Source organism: Rhinatrema bivittatum, chromosome 1 (genome assembly GCF_901001135.1).
Source record: "Rhinatrema bivittatum chromosome 1, aRhiBiv1.1, whole genome shotgun sequence".
NCBI lineage: Eukaryota > Metazoa > Chordata > Amphibia > Gymnophiona > Rhinatrematidae > Rhinatrema > Rhinatrema bivittatum.
Genome location: NC_042615.1, coordinates 228,207,934 through 228,222,796, shown reverse-complemented (window position 1 = coordinate 228,222,796; position 14,863 = coordinate 228,207,934). Strand labels below are relative to the sequence as shown.

At 43.6% G+C, this 14,863-nt stretch overlaps 1 protein-coding gene across 4 annotated transcripts in view; it reads right to left on the bottom strand.

Annotated features, from left to right (window-relative positions):
• Positions 1 to 14,863, bottom strand: part of LETM1 (leucine zipper and EF-hand containing transmembrane protein 1) — a 182,653-nt gene that overhangs the window by 68,694 nt on the left and 99,096 nt on the right. The window lies entirely within an intron of this gene.

Genomic DNA, 14,863 nt, shown 5'->3' with positions numbered 1-14,863 from the left:
TAGCCTTGCGCGCGCCGATCCAGGATTTTAGTGGATACGCGCGGCTCCGCGCGTATCTACTAAAATCCAGCGTACTTTTGCTTGCACCTGATGCGCCAGCAAAAGTACGCCTATTCGCGTTTTTTGAAAATCTACCCCAATGAATGCACTTTAGTGCACATTAATGCATCATCACAATTTTATTTGCCACTTTATCACATTTGGAAGATTTTAAAATATTCTTCTTTGCCCCTTTCCTTCAGTGATAGAAAAGGAGCTTGCTAGTTCAACAAAAACATACTTTTCTCAAAGAAAAATGTGTTCTTACTCCATATTCACCACAAAAACACTACAAAATTGCACTTAATGCAGGGCTTTCCAAACCTGTCCTGGGAACCCCACAGCAAGTCCGGTTTCCAGGATATCCACAATGACTAGCCATGAGATAAATCTGCATGAAGACTCAGTATATACAAATTTATCTCATGTATATTCATTGCGGATATCCTGAAAACCTGACTGGCTGTGGGGTCCCCAAGACAGGTTTGGGAAGCTCTGATTTAAAAGTCTTCAATTTTCAAACAGAAATTCTAAAATACCAAATTTAAGAGTAATAAGAAACAATACAACCCATTTAGATTTAGTCTTGCCCATCTTGTAAATAAATTAACAATTTTGCCAAGTTTAGTAGCTTAAATTAATCTTGTATACATGATGTAACCACAATAACTAATTATATATAAGACCACAGAGCAGAACCATTGCCAAATTTCAGTAGCTATAAGACCCACTTGGGTATACTTGTTAGGCAACCACCTCCCCTAAGACTTAGACACCAAGGAACAGCACAAAGTGTAACATTTATACAATTATCAAGATCAACTGGTCAGATTGAAAATTACCAGGATCAACTGGCCAGACTGAATGTGGGATTGTCTTCCTTCCAAGAAAGCTAGGGGAGGGAAATGATAGAGTAATATTTATTTGGTTCCTTCTCTATGTATCTGATGGATACTTTTCTCCTATGCCAGGTCACAGGGTAAACTACTCAGATCCTTCCTTGATCTCTCACGTCAATCATGCTTTCTTGTGTCATGGCAAACAATTTGCCTGCTGGAAGATAAAGGTCTGAGCCACTATTTACCCATCAATCTCATCACTTTAAAGAATCTGGCTTTGTCTCATTATCTAAACTGTAGATTGTTTGCATAGTTATGGAGACCAGTTCTTGCATTATTCTTGGGAACATGAGATTATACTGGCCTGCTTGCTGTATTTCATCACAATGTGCATACACAAACTGCAACACATGTATAAACCATGATTAGTATGTCAACTCTGACAGATTAGTATTACTTAGGTTAGTTTCACACTAAATCTTACAAAAAATGTTTTTAGATGGGTAGGATGTTGATGGTAAGAGGTCCTAAATGAGTGAAATGGTGATCTAATAGAAGGAAATAGACTGGGAAGAGAGTACAGATTTAATTCTATTAATAGTTTGTTTTTTTAAACGGATGGTTGTAAACAGCTTAGAGCATTTTGTATGTATGAAGTATTATATGAATTTTAATAAATAAATAGTCACAGAAAATATTTAAATGAGTCAACAATCCATGCTTGCCAACATCCTCCCAAGCAGCTCTTTATTTCTGGCATAGTTGCAATATACTGATGTCAATTCATGATGCAGTATTTTCATGTCTGAAGAAATTGCCATAATGGGGATAAATATATAAAGCCCAAGTTAGACTGAAAAAACAGATTTATGAATCAAGGCTCTCATAAAACACTGAAAAAAATATTACATACAAAGGTGATCTATTTTCAGGGAAAGAAGTTCTACTGAATATAGAAAGCAAAAAATGGATATTCAGCTCATTTCTGCTCTAACATCGATGTATTAGCAAATCATATTAAAAAAAGGAGATGCACAAATTTCATGCTGCTTCGTTTTTCTACTTTGGTACAGAAATTTGCATGTTATGACATCATTATGAGAATTTCTGTGTAATAACCTCATCAATAAACCCTAGACCATGTTTTATCCCTATAAGAAAATAGGCAAGCAATGGAGTCAGCTGGTGACCACAGACACTAACCAATGGCAGGACCACTTTCAAAATTCTTGATATCACAATATGCTCAAATTGCTTTGTGATATCAACTGAATACCTTAGCAACTGAGTCCTGCTTAAATTGTGGAATAAAGTTTAAATAGTAACAGGCAAGTAATGGACAAGAAGAACAATACTGCAGAAAGTAATTATTACATTTTATAAACCATTAATAAAAATCAATATTGCTTTTCCACAATTTTGACCACCTTGTCCACCACTCAGCCACAACTACAGTATTTGAAATCCATTTCACAATTTAGGCAGAATCCTACCTAGAGACAATAAAGCAAATTATTTACTTGTATCAAATATTCTCCAAGGACAACAGTATAACATTTCACACATGTGGGTGATGTCAGCAGCAGAGCTGGAGATTGATCTCTTCTCTAGAAGCTTCCGGAGCTTTCTGATGGAAACCAACTCCTACGAGAGGTGAGTGAGTTTGTGTGGATTGGTATCCTGCTGTCCTTGGAAAACATCTGTTATAAGTAAGCAACTTTGCTTTCTCTGAGGGTAATCAGGATAGTAGTCCCCACAAGTGGGAATTCCTAGCTATGGGTTGCCTTTGAAACAAAATATACAATATAGGATATATGCAGATAATAGGGATGTGAATCGTTTTAGGACGATTAAAATTATCGTCCGATAATTTTAATATCGTCTTAAACCGTTATGGAACACAATACAATAGAGATTCTAACGATTTATCGTTATAAATCGTTAGAATCGTGAGCCGGCACACTAAAACCCCCTAAAACCCACCCCCGACCCTTTAAATTAAATCCCCCACCCTCCCGAACCCCCCCCAAATGACTTAAATAACCTGCGGGTCCAGCGGCGGTCCGGAACGGCAGCGGTCCGGAACGGGCTTTTGGCAAGTCTCGTGGGGGTCAGGAGGCCCCCCACAAGCTGGCCAAAAGTTCCTGGAGGTCCAGCGGGGGTCAGGGAGCGATTTCCCGCCGCGAATCGTTTTCGTACGGAAAATGGCGCCGGGAGATCGACTGCAGGAGGTTGTTCAGCGAGGCGCCGGAACCCTCGCTGAACGACCTCCTGCAGTCGATCTCCTGCCGGCGCCATTTTCCGTACGAAAACGATTCGCGGCGGGAAATCGCTCCCTGACCCCCGCTGGACCTCCAGGAACTTTTGGCCAGCTTGTGGGGGGCCTCCTGACCCCCACGAGACTTGCCAAAAGTCCAGCGGGGGTCCGGAAGGACCTCCTGCCGTCCAATCGTGTTCGTCTATGGCCGCCGCCATTTTTCGCCGCCATTTTGGAAAATGGCGCCGGCTGAAGACAACAAGATTGAGGAGCAGGAGCCCGTTCCGGACCGCTGCCGTTCCGGACCGCCGCTGGACCCGCAGGTTATTTAAGTCATTTGGGGGGGGTTCGGGAGGGTGGGGGATTTAATTTAAAGGGTCGGGGGTGGGTTTTAGGGGCTTTTAATGTGCCGGTTTTGCGATTTTTCGATTTTTCACGATTTTTCACGATATTTTACCCCCCCAAACGGCAACAATACGATTCCCTCCCCCTCCCAGCCGAAATCGATCGTTAAGACGATCGAGGACACGATTCACATCCCTAGCAGATAACAGTGTTTTTCCATGCGTCTTCGTACATAAATACTAATTGGGATTAATAATTTATCTTAAATCGATCAAAAGTTGGCTTATCAGCAACAAATCAGTTCTTAATATAAACAAAACTGAAATTATCAAGATTAGTAGATGTTCTTTTTCTACTTGTCCTTCTAATTTTTCATTGGGGGGGATGCACCATTCTAATGTACCTAAAGTTCAAAATCTTGGCAGTTTTATTCAATACTGGTCTGTCTTTTAAGGCTCAAATAAAAGCTGCAGTGAGAAGCTCATTCTTTAAGCTTTGAATACTCAGGAAGATTAAACCTCATCTTAACCCGGATAATTTTCACACAGTACTACAGGCACTGACCCCCGTTTTTATAATATGCATCAGGTACACATTGGTAAGGGACATGGTATTGGGTTACTACTCTTGGAAAATTAAAAACAAAAAACATAAAAGGCAGTAATATTATTACAGGCATTGACTACTGTTACAATCTATCTGGGTCTTTCAGGAACCTCTATAAGAGCATTGCAAGGAACTGATCGCTATGAGCATATCTTTCCGATTTTGTTTCCTTTGCAATGGTTTCCAATTGAATGGCGAGTCAAGTTCAACATTTTATCCCTAATTTATAAAGGCATTAAACAGCAAAGCACCACAATGTATTAGTTTATTGTTAAGATTTTACAGGCCTGCCAGAGTTTAAGATCTACCAGTCAGTACTTATTTATGTGACCACAGTTAATATAGTAAGGGTGGCAAAGTCTAGGGATAGTTATTTGCACTAGTTAACCTTATGCTCTGAAATCAGTTAGAGTTCCTCCATAAGGAACCTTGTTTTAAGACATTTAAAAATGGTTTAAAAACATTCATGTCTCAAAAAAGAACTAAAACAATTTCCACACCACCAAACTATACACAAAAAGGAAATGTCACTTCAGAAAATCTTATATTAGATTACCGCTTCCCACAATATAAATATTTATGTTTTAAGTGTATAGCCGCATCATCAAGCCCGACAGCGTGTTCTCTGTGACTTCAAAAAGAGAGCCGCCCAGACCTCTAATCATCTGCGGCAATCATTTGTATCCCTTTTTTTCTTTTTTTTCTTTTTCAATTTTATATTTGTGTTCTATTTTCAATTCAATGGCACTGTCGTTCTCAAGGTTGTTATGATTTAAACAAAGCTCAACATACGGCTGAAGTTTCGCAGCGCCAGCTGCTTCATCAGGAGCTGTAGTGCAAGCGCAAAATTCTTATCAGAAATATGATCAATCTTTCTCTGTCAGATAAATTCCTGTATTAAAACAATTTTTTATATTTTTAGCAACTTTAAGTATATAAATAACTGTTTATAACTTATCTGGGATCGGCAAACAGTCAAACCTTAAAGCTGGACAAACACCTTCTCACAACATCTTTAGACAAGAAGAACAGAGACCATCTTTGCGTCAGACGCGAGCTTATAAACAGCTGTCATCCAATCCAGACTTCACACGTCATTGCCGGGTGTGACGTCAGTATCAAGTTTTCTTTCACAGAAAAACATTGAGTTCTAATTCAGCATTCAACCCCCTGGGATGAAGGGTATCTAAAAAATGTATCCATCTTTGTTCAGCTCTCAGAGGTTTCTTATTCATATCACCCCCACGCCAGTGAGGCATAATTTGCTCCAGTACACAGACCCGTAGTTCTTCAAAGGCATGCCCTTTTTCAAGACAATGAGATACTATAGGTGCAGTCAAACGTTGGGTGACTAAACTTGAACGATGTTCTATAATTCGAGTCCGAAGTTGTCTTGTGGTTTTGCCAACATATGTCATCTTACACGGGCACTGAATAATGTAGATGACACCCGCTGACTTGCATGTCGTATTTTGCCTCAGTTGAACTGTAATAGATGGATTATCAAACTGAATGTGTGTAGTCACAAGCATATTTGTACAAATAGAGCAAGTTCCGCACGCTGTGTGTGAACCAGCATTTCGTTTAGATTCAAAAATCGTCGAGTCAGAATGTACAAGTTGATCTTTCAAATTGGAGCCTCTCATGTATGTAAATCTGGGTCGCAATTCGAATTCACCATAATGTTGTAATATTTGCCAATTTTGATGAATAAGTTGTTTGAGTGTGGATGCCATAGAAGAAAAAGGGTGAATGGTCTTCATCGAATGACTTATGAGGAGAGATTGAAGAATCTAAATATATACACCCTGAAGGAAAGGAGGAGCAGAGGTGATATGATACAGTCTTTCAGATACTTGAAAGATTTTAATGATCCAAAGACAACGACAAACCTTTTCCGTCGGAAAAAAAATCAGCAGAACCAGAGGTCACGATTTGAAGCTCCAGGGAGGAAGACTCAGAACCAATGTCAGGAAGTATTTCTTCACGGAGAGGGTGGTGGATGCCTGGAATGCCCTTCCGGAGGAAGTGGTGAAGACCAGATCTATGAAGGACATCAAAGGGGCGTGGGATAAACACTGTGGATCCATAAAGTCTAGAGGACGTGAATGAAGAGTGGGTGGCTCACGGGAATGATGGCTACTACCTGGAGATAACACCCTTATTCAATAAACATACACATGGTTAATGCGACTCCAACATTACTCTAAGCTTCAACGGCAAGACGAAACGTGGAAAAAGATTTGCATTCACAAAAAAAGCGGGGAGTAGCTGGCTTGTTACGGCGGTTACTACCCCAAACCAAATGAGCCTGGTACTTCACTTTCAATGCATATCCAGCATAGCTCTCTGCTTCAACAGCAGGGGAGAAAGACTGATACATCACGCATATCTAGCATAGCTCTCTGCTTCAACGGCAGGGGGAATGAAGAAAAGTAGATCTATATACAGCCAACAACCAACAAGGTCTGAATTATTTAGTCTGGGTAAACAAATAAGCATGGGTATTATAGCTTGCTTATTGCGGTGGTTACTACCCCTAACTAATTAAGCTAGATATTTCACTTAGAGGCAGTTCCAACACTGCTCTCTACATTAATGGTGGGGGTGGAAGGGAAATAGAACCAAAAGGTTACTAAGAGCCAAGAGTAACAGATAAGAATGAGAAAAAAAAGTGCAAAACTTGCTGGGCAGACTGGATGGGCCGTTTGGTCTTCTTCTGCCGTCATTTCTATGTTTCTTTCTTCAAGGTGGTTGGTATTTATGAATGTGAGATCAAGGGAATGTCTGGCTCTGTGAGCGGGTTTGTCTGTTATTAGTTTAAACCCTAGCGCATTCATTGCATCTAATAGTGTCTGGCAGGTATTAGATGGGGGTATTGCGTCCATGTGAAGATTGAAATCCCCTAATACTATGGTTGGTTTTGTGTATTTAGGTGAGCTGTGAAAAATTAAAGGTGAGATGTTTAATTCTAGTAAACTGGGTGGACAGTATAAGAGGCAGATTTGAAAATTACAAGTTTCAAAGATGGCAATTTCGTGATTAGCTGGAGGTGAGATGGATTGCAATTTACATTTAAATTGTTTTTCAATAATTAGTAGTAGTCCACCACCTCTTTTGTTAATTCTGGGGATTGAAAAGATATCATAATTTTTGTTCACTAATTGATTTTTATGACTGTATCAGACTTTTTCAGCCAGGATTCCGTAATTGCTATGAAATTTGGTTTAATATCAAAAAGTAGGTCTGTGATTACAGGGAACTTTTTAGAGACTGACTGTGCATTAACTAATAAGAATGTTAGCATCAAGAGTTTGTTCAATTTAGAATGGTTGTTTTAATTTGGATGAGGTTATTCAAGTTGCTAATTGTCTTTTCTTTTGGGTTGTTCCAATTGTTTGTTGTATGTGGGTGTCTGAGTCTATACTTACCTCGGTTACAAAGACCTGGATTGGTTTTCTTTCTGCTCTGACGGTGTCCATGTTGTCTTTGTACGAGGAGGATTTATGCTGTATGGTCTATCCCTTCTTGGGTCGAGCGAAGGGGCAAACAAAGGGGCATGCCCCTTTGTCGCATCCCTTTGGAGTGTGATGCTGGCGCGCGGCACCTCCGGTCGGTCTGGCGCTCTTTTTAAACCCCCCCCCCCGACGCGCTTTTGTGACGTCAAAAGCATTGACTGTGGGGGCAGAGCGCTGTCCCTTCCCTTTGGCTCGGCCTAAGGTTATTCAAATCTGCTGAGCTGTTGCCCAAGGCTGGCTGAGCAGGGTGGATGCATAAAAGTGAAGGCTCAGTATCCTTTCCTGAGGGAGATAAGCCTTGGCTCTGTGTGTATCCAGTAGCGCTCCGATGAACTGGAGTGATTGAGACTATGTCATGTGAGATTTTGCGACATTCACTATAAATCCTAGGTCCTGGAGAAGAGTGATGGATTTCTGGATAGAAAATTGCACTTCCGTGTGGGATGGAGCAGTAATCAACCAGTCATCCAGGTAAAGGAATACTTGGACCTCCTGATAACAAAGATGCACCTCCACAACCACCTGACACTTTTTAAAGACTCGTGATGCTGCAGCGAGTCCAAATGGTTGTATCCTGTACTGGTAGTGATTGTCTCTCACTTGGAAACGTAGGTATTTTCAAAAGGATGCGTGAACTGGGATGTGTGCATACGCATCTTGGAGGTCTAGTGAGCACATCAAATCTCCTTGCTGGAAGAAGGGTAAGACTGTGCCCAGGGAGTTCATTTTAAACTTTTCCTTCCAAAGGTAGAAGTTCAATTGCTGGAGGTCTAAGATCCAACATGGACCTCACAACTTCTTTGGGATTAGGAAGTAATATGAGTAGAACCTCAGTTCCTTCTGTGACTGAAGAACTACCTCTATGGCCTGGTGGAAGAGTAGATTTTGCACTTCTGTCTGAAGTTGGTGGTGATGATGAGAGTTGGTGTGCCTGTCACCAGATGTGGTAGCTGTGGAAGGTGAGAAAAGTTGAGATGGTATCCCCACTGCATGATGGAAAGGACCCAATGGTCCTTGGCGATGGATTGCCCCATGGGTAAGATGGTCTTTATTCTGCCCCCTACTGGAACTCACTTCTCCAAGAGTGGTTGTGCTAAAAACTTTGTGAAGTTTTTGCCTGCGACTGTCGAGATGTCTTCTGTGACTTACGATCATATGGTCTTCCCCATGTTGATGGTGGGATTGTTGTCATGAAACATGAATTGAGAGCAGGGGTCACATGATGCGAAGCTAGAGAGAAGATGCAGCTGAATGGAGCTCCCCTTGCCATTCTTAAAAAATCTCTGGTCCGGCTAGCAGTGATGACTACTACGATGAAAGACACAAAAGAGATCCTTGCCCACATACTGGGTTGACAAGAAGCCTCTGCCGCTTAATAAAAACAAGGAACTGGTAACTGACATCTCCGGCTCGGGAAATGATTCGATTTTAGAGGAGGAATGGCTGCTCCCAGCTACACCACTCAACCTGACCAAGCAATTACATGAGATGTTTGAGAAATTTTCTGATAAAATTACCTCGGACATTAATGCTAAGCTAGCGGTGGTGGTGGAAAAAGTGGCACAGTTAGTGTCCACTGCACAGGACAACAGCGCTCGCATCACAGAAGCAGAAAGCCACGTGGAGGAGCTGGAACTGTCTTCTAACAGAAGCTCGTAAGAAAGTAAGAAAGTGGATGTTCTTGAACGCAAATTGCTGACTATGGAAAAAAAACTTGACAACCTGGAGAATCTCATTTGGAGGAAAAATATCAGAATAATCGGGCTTCCTGAACACCTAGAAGGCGCTGATGCTGTGGTTTTTTCTAGCTGGATTCCAAAACTTCTGGGCCTAGAGAATAAAGATGGCTGCATCAAGTTGGAACAAGTGCACCGGGCCCTGGCACCCCCCCCCCCTCCCTCAGGTAGGCCTCGAGTGATAATTTTACAATTCCACCATTATACAGATAAAGTTAAAGTCCTGGACAAGGCCTGAGCATTAAAAGAAAATTAGGTCTTACCTTTGATAATTTTCATTCCTGTAGTACCACGGATCAGTCCTGGGTTTTGCCCCCCCCTCTAGCAGATGGAGACAGAAGTTTATCAACAAAAACTCCACCTTATATAGGATGGTGCCACCCACAGTCTTGGCAGTATTACTGAATGTCAAAGCAGAATGGATCCAAAAAAACCCAAACTAACTATATACAGTAACCTAACAGCCTGAAAACCGGCTCATGAACCCCCATAGGAGTACAGAACCCAAGCTAGTCGGGAAAAAAAACCCGAAGGAACTGTCGAGATAAAAAAGAAAACACAGTGCGGGCTCTCCATTACCTTCAAATGTCCAATGGGCAGGACTCTGGACTGATCCATGGTATTACAGGAACGAAAATTATCAAAAGGTAAGACCTAATTTTCTTTTCCCTGTTCGTACCCGGATCAGTACAGACTCCTGGGATGTACCAGAGCTGTACCTACTTGGGATGGGATATGGAGAGGCCCACTCTGAGCACACCTCCAAAACCAGCTGTCCCGGAATCCCGGTCATCCAGGCGATAATGCCTGGCAAAAATATGTAATGACTTCCAAGTAGCCGCTCTACAAATTTCCTCGGGGGAAATCAAGTGACATTCCGCCCAGGAAGCTGCTTAAGCACGAGTCGAATGAGCCTGAAGACCCTCTGGCAAAGATCGACCGCTCAAAAGATAGGCCGAATCAAGACAGGCGAAGAGAGAATTTGAAATGAAGTTGGCCATAGAGGCAAAAACTCATAATAAAACCTTTTTTAAATATATCTAAAGCAAGAAACCTGTGAGGGAGTCGGTTGGACCATTAGATGACAGAGGGGTTGAAAGGGCTTTTAGGGAGGATAAGGCCATTGCAGAAAGACTAAATGAATTCTTTGCCTCCGTGTTTACAAATGAGGATGTTGGGGAGATACCAGTTCCAGAGATGGTTTTCAGGGGTGATGAGTCAGATGAACTGAATGAAATCACTGTGAACCTGGAAGATGTAGTAGGCCAGATTGACAAACTAAAAAGTAGCAAATCACCTGGACCGGATGGTATGCATCCTAGGGTTCTGAAGGAACTAAAAAACGAAATTTCTGATCTATTAGTTAAAATTTGTAACCTATCATTAAAATCATCCATTGTACCTGAAGACTGGAGGGTGGCCAATGTAACCCCAATATTTAAAAAAGGCTCCAGGGGCGATCCGGGTAACTATAGACCAGTGAGCCTGACTTCAGTGCCGGGAAAAATAGTGGAAACTATTCTCAAGATCAAAATCGTAGAGCATATAGAAAGACATGATTTAATGGGACACAGTCAACATGGATTTACCCAAGGGAAGTCTTGCCTAACAAATCTGCTTCATTTTTTTGAAGGGGTTAATAAACATGTGGATAAAGGTGAACCGGTAGATGTAGTGTATTTGGATTTTCAGAAGGCGTTTGACAAAGTCCCTCATGAGAAGCTTCTACGAAAACTAAAAAGTCATGGGATAGGAGGAGATTTCCTTTCGTGGATTACAAAGTGGTTAAAAGACAGGAAACAGAGAGTAGGATTAAATGGTCAATTTTCTCAGTGGAAAAGGGTAAACAGTGGAGTGCCTCAGGGATCTGTACTTGCACCGGTGCTTTTCAATATATATATAAATGATCTGGAAAGGAATACGACGAGTGAGGTTATCAAATTTGCGGATGATACAAAATTATTCAGAGTAGTTAAATCACAAGCAGACTGTGATACATTACAGGAGGACCTTGCAAGACTGGAAGATTGGGCATCCAAATGGCAGATGAAATTTAATGTGGACAAGTACAAGGTGTTGCATATCGGGAAAAATAACCATTGCTGTAATTACACGATGTTAGGTTCCATATTAGGAGCTATCACCCAGGAAAAAGATCTAGGCATCATAGTGGATAATACTTTAAAATCGTCGGCTCAGTGTGCTGCAGCAGTCAAAAAAGCAAACAGAATGTTAGGAATTATTAGGAAGGGAATGGTTAATAGAACGGAAAATGTCATAATGCCTCTATAATCGCTCCATGGTGAGACCGAACCTTGAATACTGTGTACAATTCTGGTCGCCGCATCTCAAAAAAGATATAATTGCAATGGAGAAGGTACAGAGAAGGGCAACCAAAATGATAAAGGGGATAGGACAGCTCCCCTATGAGGAAAGGCTGAAGAGGTTGGGGCTGTTCAGCTTGGAGAAGAGACGGCTGAGGGGGGATATGACAGAGGTCTTTAAGATCATGAGAGGTCTTGAACGAGTAGAATTGGCTCGGTTATTTACACTTTCGAATAATAGAAGGACTAGGGGGCATTCCATGAAGTTAGCAAATAGCACATTTAAGACTAAATCGGAGAAAATTCTTTTTCACTCAATGCACAATAAAGCTCTGGAATTTGTTGCCAGGGGATGTGGTTAGTGCAGCTGGGTTCAAAAAAGGTTTGGATAAGTTCTTGGAGGAGAAGTCCATTAATGGCTATTAATCAATTATACTTAAGGGCGGATTTTAAAAGCCCTGCTCGCGTAAATCCGCCCGGATTTACGCGAGCAGGGCCTTGCGCGCTGGCGTACCTATTTTCCATAGGCCTGCCGGCGCGCGCAGAGCCCCAGGACTCGCGTAAGTCCCGGGGTTTTTTGTCAGGGGCGTGTCGGGGGCGTGGCCGCGCCCTCTGGAACCGCCCCCGGATCGCATCTCGGCGCGCCAGCGGGTGGATTTACTTCTCCCTCCGGGAGGCGTAAATCCATGGACAAAGGTAGGGAGCGGCCTCGAAGTGAACGGAGGCAGGCTGCGCGGCTCGGCTGCTCAAAATCGGCAGCCTTGCGCGCGCCGATCCTGGATTTTAGAAGATACGCGCGTATCTACTAAAATCCAGCATACTTTTGTTTGCGACTGGTGCGCCAACAAAAGTACGCGTACGCGCATTTTTTTAAAATCTACCCCTAAGGGAATAGTCACTGCTATTAATTGCATCAGTAGCATGGGTTCTTCTTAGTGTTTGGGTAATTGCCAGGTTCTTGTGGCCTGGTTTTGGCCTCTGTTGGAAACAGGTTGCTGGGCTTGATGGACCCTTGGTCTGACCCAGCATGGCAATTTCTTATGTTCTTATGATTGATCAGATCTGCAAACCAAAGGCGTCTTGGCTACTCTGGAGCAATCAGAATCACCTCAGACGGATGTAACTCAATGCGATGAAGGATCCGGCCTATGAGGGGCCAAGGTAGAAACATATACAGAAGAACATCGGTGGGCCAGGGAAGAACAAGAGCGTCCACACCATCCGCTCCTGTGTCTCGCGGACGAGCGAAAAAGCGCGGACCCTTGGACTTATTGTACGCTGCCATCAGATCCATACTTGGCGTGCCCCACCGAGTGCAGAGATTCTGAAAGGCCTCCTCCGAGAGCTCCCATTCTCCGGGATCTAGAGAATGACGACTGAGAAAATCCGTATGGACAATTTCCACTCCAGCTACGTGAGAAGCCGCTATGCTAAGTGCCGTTCCGCCCACGAGATCAACAGACGAGCCGCCAATGCCACTGGTTGACTCCGGGTTCCACCCTGGCGATTGATGTAAGCCACTGTGGTCGCATTGTCGGAGAGAACTCTGACTGACTTGCCGCAGAGAATCGGAAGAAACACCTGTAGTGCCAGTCGCACCACCCTGGTCTCCAAGCAATTGATGGACCATTGCGCTTCCTCTGGGGACCACAGCCCCTGCACTGACTCTCAGGCATACTGCTCCCCAACCATGCAGGCTGGCATCCGTGGTGACCACAGTCCAGTTGGGAACCACTAAAGGAAACCCCCGCTTCAAATTGTCCGGAATCAACCACCAGTCCAGGCTGGCCCGTGCAGACTCCGACATCGGTAAAGGAAGATGAAATTCCTCCGAAACTGGGCTCCATCGGGAAAGCAACGCAGATTGTAAAGGCCGCATATGCGCAAATGCCCATGGGACTAATTGCAAAGTCAAAGCCATACAACCTAGGACTTGCAAGTAATCCCATACCATAGGAATTTGCTTGGTCAACAAAGCTCGTACCTGACTTTGAAGCTTGAGCATTCATTCCTCCGTGAGGGACACTCTACCCTGACAAGTGTCGAACAGAGCTCCCAAAAACTCCAACGACTGAGATGGTACGAGACGACTCTTGGACAGATTGACTACCCACCTCCGACTTCGCCCGAATTAACCAATTGTCCAGGTACGGGTGCAGTAGAAACCCCTCCTTCCATAGCTGTGCCGCCACAACCACCATAATCTTGGTAAAGGAGCAAGGTGCAGTGGCCAGACCGAAAGGGAGGGCTTGAAATTGGTAGTGCTGACCCAAAACGGAGAACCTCTGAAACCTCTGATGATCGGCCCGAATCCCTATATGCAAATACGCTTCCGTGAGATCCAGAGATGCAAGAAATTCCCCTTGCCGAACTGACGCAATGACGGACCTTAACGTTTCCATTCTGAAGCGAGGGATTCGCAGACACCTGCTGACTAGCTTGAGCTCGAGGACGGGTCGAAAAGTTCCTTCTTTCTTTGGGACCACGAAGTAAATGCAATAACGACCCTTTCAAAGTTCCGACTGAGGAACTGGAACAACGGCGCCGAGGTCGATCAGGCGCCGCAGGGTATCCATTACTGCTCGACTCTTGGTGGCATGACCACATGGAGAGACCAGAAAATGTGGACGGACCCAGCGTGCAAAATCTAACGCGTAACTGTGTCTTATCACTGACAGTACCCACTGATCTGATGCGATTTTGGCCCATTCCTCATAAAACAGAGACAATCTGCCTCCCACCATGGGAACCAAGTAATGGACCGGCCGCACATCATTGTGAAGGCTTTCCGCCTGGAGCACTCTGGACGGAGCCAGGTCTCCCAAAACGCCATCCACGAAAGGACTGAGAATATTCTTGCTGCCGGGTGGCATTGTGACGAAAGGAAGAAACCGACCCCCAGGAAGTCCTAGGTTCTGGCCTCCCCGAAAACAAGCCCTGGAAGGGAAGGAGCCTCTCAACTTCGGTCTATCCTTCGGCAACCGATGCACCTTATTCTCGCCCAAGGAGTGAATTAGGTCTTCAAGCTCCTTTCCAAAGAGCAGCTTTCCTTTAAACTGTAAGGAACGCAGCTGAGATTTAGACGACACGTCCACCGTCCAGTGGTGGAGCCACAGCAGATGCCTGGCGGAGACAGCAGACACCATGGCTCTGGCCGACGTACGGAGCAAATCATGGAAGGCATCAGCACTATAGGCTA